The sequence below is a fragment of the Myotis nattereri genome (assembly GCF_964212035.1).
Source record: "Myotis nattereri genome assembly, chromosome: 1".
Classification (NCBI taxonomy): domain Eukaryota; kingdom Metazoa; phylum Chordata; class Mammalia; order Chiroptera; family Vespertilionidae; genus Myotis; species Myotis nattereri.
In genome coordinates this window covers 114,574,774-114,584,151 of record NC_138075.1, presented here as the reverse complement: position 1 = coordinate 114,584,151, position 9,378 = coordinate 114,574,774, and the positions used below count along the sequence as shown (strand labels likewise).

Below are 9,378 nucleotides of genomic sequence, written 5' to 3'. Positions count from 1 at the left end.
GTTATTTTCTATTTTATACCATTTTTTAAATCAATTTTTTTTGTAAATATATTATTTTGTTCCCTTTCTGTCTCTTCTTATCCACTCATCCCTTTTCTACTTGCGCTATACTGAAGTGAGGTCCTCCCCATAGTTATCCAATTCTTAACCTAACTTCCTGTATATCAGCTCAGCCTCTACAGATTCTGCTCCCACCCTCTTTACTGGGTGTTTGGTGTTTGTATTTGTTTAGTTTATCTATTGGTTCTGTGGTGTTTTCTCTCTCTCTCTCTCTCTCTCTCTCTCTCTCTCTCTCTCTATATATATATATATATATATATATATATTTCTCCTTTTTCTTTTCTCTCTTATCTTTTTTTCTTTTTTCTCTCTATCTCTCTTAGGTATCATTTGTACTCTCTTTTCTCTCCCCTAATTCTCTTTTCTAAGGTGGTCACTTATATTGGGGTTATTGGTGTCGTGAGTACATTCATGCTTTGTTCCCCTTGAGTCATGTCTAGTTAAGGTGAATTTTATCCTGTCTGGCTAAAGTGCTAGAAAGTAAGCCACATAACTAGACACCTGGAGAGGAGGAGCAGCGACACGTGCAGCTCACTCCCGTCCAAAGAGCAGCAGCCGTGCAAGCAGCCCACCCCATCTGAGGAGCAGAAGACTTGCAATCAACCTGTCCAAGTCCAAGGAGCAGTAGCCCCACAAGCAGCACACCACATCAGAGAAACAACAGCAGTGTGCAGCCAGCCCTCATTCAAGGGACAGCAGCCATGTGAGCAGTCAGTCCCAGTTCAAGGAGTAGCAGCTGCGTGTGTAGCCCACCCCCATCCAAGGAACAGCAGCCTCGGGATCAGCATACCCTCTGTCTGAGGAACAGAAGCCTCCCCCCACCAGCCAGAGGAGCCACCACGGCTGTGAACAGCACCCACAAGAGGAGCTGCTGCCAACTGAGGAGCAACTGCTACCACAACTGCCCGAGGAGCAACCGCAGCCCAAGGAGCCACAGCCACCCAAGGAGCATCCCCTAAAGGACTCAACATCTAGATCTGTCGGTGAGATCAAACATGAGTACACAAAGAAACCCCCAAAGGAAAGAAGAGGAGGACTCACCAGAAAAACTGCTAAGTGAAACAGAGGCATGAAACATGTCAGAAAAAGAATTGGGATTAAGGGTCCTAGAGTGCATAAACCGGATGGAGGAAAAATCAACAATTTATGCAAGAATCAAGAAGAAACAGATGAAAAAATCAACATCTTATGTAAGAATCAAAAAGAAATGGATGAAAAAATCAATAACTTATGTAAGAATCAAGAAGAAATGAAGAATGATATAGCTGCAATTAAAAACACCATTGAAAGTTTCAACAGTAGACTAGGAGAAGCAGAGGACCAAATTAGCGAATTAGAAGAAGGGAAACAAAACACACTCAAACTGAACTGCAATTGGATAAAAAAATTAAAAGACAGGAGGAGAGCCTAAGGGAGCTATGGGACAACATGAAACGAAACAACTTATGAATAATAGGGGTGCCAGAACAACAGAAAGAGGAACAAGGGTTAGAAAACCTATTGGAAGAAATAATATCAGAAAACTTCCCTGAGGTGGGGAAGAAAAAAGTCACACAAGCACAGAGAGTCCCAAACAAGATGAACCCGAAAAGACCCATGCCAAGACACATCATAATTACCATGGCAAATGTTCAGAAAAAAAAAAGAGAATCTTAAAGTTTGCAAGAGAGAGACGGAAAGTTACATACAAGGGATCTCCCATTAGGTTATCAAATGATTTCTCAACAGAAACACATCAGGCCAGAAAAGAGTGGACAGAAATTTGCAAAGTGATGCAAAGCAAAGGACTGAATCCAAGAATACTCTATCCAATTCAAAATTGAAGGGGAAATAAGAAGCTTCACAGACAAAAAAAGGTTAAGGGAGTTTATCACCACCAAGCCAACAATGCGAGAAATGCTAAAGGGACTGGTGTAAAAAGAAGAAATAAAAAGCTAAGAAAGAAAACAGGCACAAAAAATAGAAATGGCTACAAACAAGTACCTTTCAATAATAACTTTAAATGTAAATGGACTAAATGCTCCAATCAAAAGACATCGAGTGGCTGAATGGATAAAACAACATGACCCATATATTTGCTGTCTATAAGAGACCCACCTCATTAGAAGGGACTCACACAGATGAAAAGTGAAGGGATGGAAAAATATCTTTCAGGAAAATGGAAATGAAAAAAAAGCTGGGGTAGCAATACTTATATCTGAAAAAATAGACATCAAAGTGAAGGCCATAACAAGAGATAAGGAAGGCCATTTCATAATACTAAGGGGATCGATACAACAAGAAGATATAACCTTGATAAACATATATGCACCCAATGCAGGAGCACCCAAATACATAAAAAAACTCCTGAAAGATATCAAGGGAGTGATCGACAACAATACAACCTTAGTAGGGGACTTTAATACACCACTGACATCACTGGATAAATCCTCTAGACAGAAAATTAGCAAAGAAACAGCAATCCTAAATGACTCACTAGATCAGATGGACTTAATTGACATCTTCAGAACATTTCACCCCAAAGCTACAGAATATACATTCTTCTCAAGTGCACATGGGACATTTTCAAAAATAGACCACATATTGGGTCACAAGCAAAGTCTCCCCAAATTCAAGAAGATTGAAATCATAACAAGCATCTTCTCAGATCACAATGGCATAATATTAGAAATAAACTAAAATAAAAACAACCCAAAATACTCAAACACTTGGAAGCTGAATAGCATGTTTTTAAATATTGATTGGGTTACCAATGAGATCAAAGAAGAAATTAAAAACATCCTGGAAACTAATGACAATGAAAACACAACAATCCAAAACCTATGGGACACAATGAAAGCAGATCTGAAAGGGAAGTTTATAGCCCTACAGGCCTACCTCAAAACACACACACACAAAATGGTAGTAAATCATCTAACTCTACAACTCAAAGAATTAGAAAGAGAGCAACAAGAAAACCCCAGAGTGAGCAGAAGGAAGTAGAAAATAAAGATCAGAGCTGAAATAAATGACATAGAGACCAAAAAAACAATACAGAAAATCAACGAAACCAAGAGCTGGTTCTTTGAAAGGATAAACAAGATTGATGAACCTCTAGCCAGACTCACCAAGAAGCAAAGAGAGAGGACCAAAATACACAAAATCAGAACTGATAGAGGCGAAATAACAACAGACCCCACAGAAATACAAATGATTATTAAAAAATACTATGGACAACTCTACTCCAACAAACTAGACAACCTGGAGGAAATGGACATATTCCTAGAAAAATACAACAATCCAAAACTCAATCAGGAAGAATCTAAAAATCTCAACAGGCCAATAACTATGGAAGAAATTGAAGCAGTCATCAAAAAGCTTCCAGCAAACAAAAGCCCAGGACCAGACGGCTTCACAGGGGAGTTTTACCAAACATTCAAGGAAGAACTAAAACCTATCCTCCTCAGACTACTACAAAAAATCCAAGAGAAAGGAACACTTCCAAGCTCATTCTATGAAGCCAGCATCACCCTAGTACCAAAACCAGGTAAAGACAATGCAATGAAAGAGAATTATAAGCCAATATCCCTCATGAACATAGATGCCAAAATCCTCAACAAAATCTTAGCAAATCGGATCCAGCAGTACATGAAAGATCATACACCATGACCAAGTAAGATTTATCCCAGGGATTCAAGGATGGTACAATATCCGAAAAATCAATAAATGTGATACATCACATAAACAAATTGAAAGAAAAAAACCACATGGTCATATCAATTGATGCAGAAAAAGCATTTGACAAAATCCAACACCCATTTCTGATAAAAACTCTCAGCAAGGTGGGAATAGAAGGATCATACCTCAACATAATAAAAGCCATATATGACAAACCCACAGCCAACATCATACTCAATGGACAAAAACTAAAACCATTTCCCCTAAGAACAGGAACAAGACAGGGATGCCCACTCTCACCACTCCTGTTCGACATAGTACTGGAAGTATTAGCCATTGCAATTAGACAAGAAGAAGAAATAAAAGGCATCCAAATTGGAAAAGAAGTAAAACTGTCCTTATTCGCAGGTGACATGATATTATACATACAAAACTCTAAAGACTCCATCAAAAAACTATTAGACTTAATAAATGAATTTGGCAATGTAGCAGGATACAAAATTAATGCCAAGAAATCTGAGGCATTTCTATACACCAACAGTGAACTTACAGAAAGAGAGACTAAAAAAGCAATCCCATTTACCTTAGCACCAAAAAAATTAAGATACCTAGGTACAAACTTAACTAAAGAGGTGAAAGACCTCTACTCAGAAGACTACAGGACGCTGAAAAAAGAGATAGAGGAAGACATAAACAGATGGAAGAACATACCATGTTCTTGGATTGGTAGAATCAACATCATTAAAATGTCCATACTACCCAAAGCAATCTATAAATTCAACGCACTTCCCATTAAAATACCAACTGCATATTTCACAGATCTACAACGAACTCGCCAAAAATTCATCTGGAATAAAAAAAGACCCCGAATAGCTGCAGCAATCCTGAGAAAGAAGAACAAAGTCGGTGGGATCTCAATACCAGATATCAAGCTGTATTACAAAGCCACTGTTCTCAAAACTGCCTGGTACTGGCACAAGAACAGACATATAGATCAATGGAATAGAATAGAGAGCCCAGAAATCGACCCGAACCAATATGCTCAATATTTGACAAAGGAGGCAAGAACATACAATGGAGTCAAGACAGTCTCTTCAATAAATGGTGTTGGGAAAATTGGACAGATACATGCAAAAAAATGAAACTAGACCACCAACTTACACCATACACAAAAATAAACTCAAAATGGAAAGGACTTAAATGTAAGACAGGAAACAATAAAAATACTAGAAAATCCTAAGGCAACAAAATCTCAGACATATGCCAAAGCAATTTCTTCACTGATACAGCTCCTAGGGCATTGGAAACTAAAGAGAAAATAAACAAGTGGTACTACATCAAAATAAAAAGCTTCTGCACAGCAAAAGAAACCATCAATAAAACAACAAGAAAGCCCACTGCATGGGAGAATATATTTGCCAATGTTATCACCGATAAGGGTTTAATCTCCAACATTTATAGGGAACTCATACAACTTAACAAAAGGATGATAAACAATCCAATCAAAAATGGGCAAAGGACCTAAATAGACACTTTTCAAAAGAGGACATTCAGAAAGCCAACAGACATATGAAAACATGCTCAAAGTCACTAATCATCCAAGAGATGCAAGTCAGAACAACAATGAGGTACCATCTCACACCTGTCAGAATGGCTATCATCAACAAATCAACAAACGACAAGTGCTGGAGAGGATGTGGAGAAAAAGGAACACTCATGCACTGCTGGTGGGAATGCAGACTGGTGCAGCCACTATGGAAGACAGTATGGAGTTTCCTCAAAAAACTGAAAATGGAACTCCCATTTGACCCTGTGATCCCTCTTCTAGGAATATATCCCAAGAAATCAGAAACACCAATCGGAAAGGATATATGCATCCCTATGTTCATAGCAGCACAATTTACCATAGCTAAGATCTGGAAACAGCCTAAGTGCCCATCAGTAGATGACTGGATTAGAAAACTGTGGTACATCTACACGATGGAATACTATGCTGCTGTAAAAAAGAAGGAATTCTTACCATTTGCGACAGCATGGATGGAACTGGAGAGCATTATGCTAAGTGAAATAAGCCAGTCAATGAAAGAAAAATACCACATGATCTCACTCATTTATGGTAATTAAGACCATTATAAACTGATGAGCAAAAATAAATACAGAGGCAGAGCAACATCGAACAGACTGTCAAACTACAGCGGGAAGGCCGGGGAGGGTTGGGGGGGGCGGCGGTAAGAAATCAACTGAAGGACTTGTATGCATATGAGCATAACCAATGGACTCAAGACACTGCGGGGCATGGGAGACTAGGGGAGGGTCAAGGGGAGAAAAAAAAGGAGACATATATAATACTCTTTGTAATACTTTAAGCAATAAAACAATTTTAAAAAATTGAACCCATAGAAGTGTGGGTAAAATGTATATTTTTAAGGGTTAATCTTAAAAATTAGTTTATTTCATGGTATCATACAGGATGTATGTATGATTGAGTTTGGTTACCAAAAGACTCACACTTTTGCTTTCTGTAAAAGAATAGCCTATGAAAAAATTTCTAGTAAAATTTTTAGTTGCCTCATTCTTTAAAACTACTTGCACCAACATTTAAACTATCATTACAAGTTAAAATATAATTTTCTATCAAACTGCTAAATAATCCTTAATTACAATGCTGATTTGAGAGAAAAATGTTAATTAAGGTACAATTCTTGTATACAGTGGTATTATTCCACATTGTATATAAGCCATCTGGACTATTTTAAAAGCATACCTTAACTATTCAAAAAGATTTGTTCACTATTATGCCCTTATGGATTAAATATATATATATATATATATATATATATATATATATATTTTTTTTTTTTTTTAATTTCCTTTAAACCCAGTTTAATATAGTTGTGTGGTTTTTTTTTGTAGAAATGTTATTTTCATGATTTTGAACCTGGTTCCAGTTCTTTTCATGTATTTTTGTATCAATATTAATATACTGGCTACCAGTTCTATCTTGGAAATTCTTCACCGTGACAGCATGTCCAGCGGAAACCACTGCTGTGCAAGCAGATCCTCCGAGGTGCAGCTTTCCGGAAGCACATGTTGCTGATTGTTTCACTGTCTGAATAGTCTTTATAATGACTCTTGACGAAAGCCTCTTCGACCTTGTAAACATCAGTGTGCACAGTCTCATTACGTGGCAGGAGGCTGGTTCACGGCGCGTGAGTAGCGAGTCTAGTCTTACTGGCTGAGAACCCTCACTTCCCGCAGGAGGGAGCACTGTCCCTTTTTTGCTATGTAAGAATGTGGCAGAAATGTATGCTGAGGTAGCCCAGTCAACCCTTATCTTTTTCTTGTGTAAATTTGGTCTCAGAATATTTCTGGAAGGCTGACGTTGCGGAGAAGCCACTGCTGGGACCGGCCTCCGCTGCAGCCTCTGATGCTGGGCACCTGGCTGTCCTCCTCCGTGGCTTTATCCAGGCACTGGTTACTGTTCACATGCTGCAGGGTCAATTTCACGGGATCATACTCCCAAAGTTGGTTGCCTTTTAGGTGGTGGCATTTGAGCATTGTGACTGAGCCGTTGAGTTTGGAGACATCCAAGCAAAGGTCATCTGTCCTAATTTCTTTGTTGGCAGTGTAAGAGAAAACCTGATTACCTCCCATACCGTGACAGTTAAAGATTCCAACTTTTTCATTCTCTTTTCTAGTCATGTTATCGAGACACTGATTTGTTTCTACATTGCGTATCTCTCCCAAAGAGAAATAGTGACGTGGAATCTGCGAATCAGGATAAATATTCTCTAGGTACCAAGAGAAAGGTTTGCATTGGAGTTTGTGTCTTAGACCAAGTCTTGATGCTATATCTCCATAATCTACCTTCATAACACCTGGAGAAATTATATAGAAGAAATTCTTGAATTCATCCATCCACACTTCTGCGAAGCGTCTGTTATTTTTGTTGATAATCTGTCCTGTGCCTCCCGGAAACGTGTAAGGTGTAGCTTTCTGAAACACATGTCCAACATGTGAGCAAGTAATGATCTCCAGGGTGCCTCCACATTGCCAAATCCTAAAGGAAATTTCTAGGTTTTCTCCTCCCCAGATATCCATTCCAGCATCGTATGTTCCAATCTCCTGAAAGTAATCTCTATTGAAAACAGGCCTCCGGCCATGGTAGGCGTTCTGACAGGAAGAGTCCGGTCACCTTTCCTTCTGTCCATTTCTCTTTGGGGAACAGGGTACCAGCGAAAATTGAGCTTCCAATTGAATCCCCCATAGGTCATATCAGAACCCGCCATGTACTCAAAAATATCATCACTGATCACATGGATGATGGGACACACCACTGTTTTCCTGTCGTGTTTGATCCTGGCTAAGAGAGGCTCCAGCCACCCCACTGTGCACCCACAGTGAGCGTCTAAGAATGTGATCACTTGGCCTGGACACAGCGGCTCCTTTTAACCTGGCTCTGATCAATCCAGAACGTTTTTCCATTCGAATTACATGAACTGGTACTTTTAATTTTTTCACATAACTCTCCAGAGGTCTTTTTAAGAAGTCTCTTTCACTGGCATCATCTACTAGAACAATTTCTTCCAGCATGTGTCTTGGGGAGCGATTTATGACACTATGGACAGTTCGCAGAAGTGTGCTCCAGGCCTCATTGTGGAAAACAATCACCACACTTGTTGTAAGAAGATTATCTGGATATACCTTTGTTTTACATCCTTCTAGCCTAACATCAGGTAAAGATCTGTTGAGTGCAATCATCTCGCTTGCCATTAAGTTGAACTGATTGATTTTAAACATCTCTCATCTTTTCTTGGTCCTCTTTAGGAATGACGACTGGTTTCCCCATTTCTCCAGGACCTTCATGAGGCTTTGTACTGGCTCTAAAACATCCCCAGCGGGAAGTCCTCTCTCCTTTTTTTCATCACATTTGTTGCATTCACTGAAGTAAAGCAGCAGGAACATATCCAAGAGTACCCAAATCAAGGAGGTGGCTAGGACCACCTTGCAATATGCAAATTTTCTCATGGCACTTTAAGTCAAATGCAAAAATTTAAAATACATATATATAAATGTACAAAGATCATGAAAATGTTTCCAATCCAGTTTCATCAAAAATCACGTTCATAACCTCGGTCCTCGCGGCGGCGGCGCGGGCGCTCCTCAGGGCCAGCCCGGGCGGTGGCGGCGCGGTCCGCGAGCCAAGCGCGGGCGCTCTTCTGGGGCCGCTGTCCACCGCGCCGCCTCCTCGGCCACTGCCCGCGGCTCCCCCGGTCTCGCGGGCTGGACGCACTACTCCGGGTCGAGCCATATGCGGTCGCAGCCGCCGCCACTCACATATATATTTTTTTTCATCATTTATATCACTTTAGTACAAGCATCAAAATATATTCAATAATAATGGATCAATGTGTGTTTTTCCTATTGCTGTTTTATAATTGCTATTGCCACAAGCAAAATATATAAAATAGTTAAGTTAAAATACGGATATATTATGGACTTCAAAAAAGACAACATTTAAATTTTGCCATGCTAGGGAGAAGCATTATATACTATGCTCCATAAACTTCAAAAATGTCTCTAAACCTAAACAGCAATTAAGAACAGTTCTTTTGAACCTTAGAAGGGTGTATTCAATGGATTTGCTTAAGATCAAGGCAT

At 39.4% G+C, this 9,378-nt stretch overlaps 1 pseudogene across 1 annotated transcript; it reads right to left on the bottom strand.

Moving 5' to 3' along the window:
* Window positions 1-7,074: 7,074 nt before the first annotated feature.
* LOC308521164 (polypeptide N-acetylgalactosaminyltransferase 1-like) lies at window positions 7,075-8,745 on the bottom strand (annotated as a pseudogene). Its single transcript has one exon. The product of its transcript is annotated as a polypeptide N-acetylgalactosaminyltransferase 1-like (transcript).
* Between the last annotated feature and the right edge of the window lie 633 nt (window positions 8,746-9,378).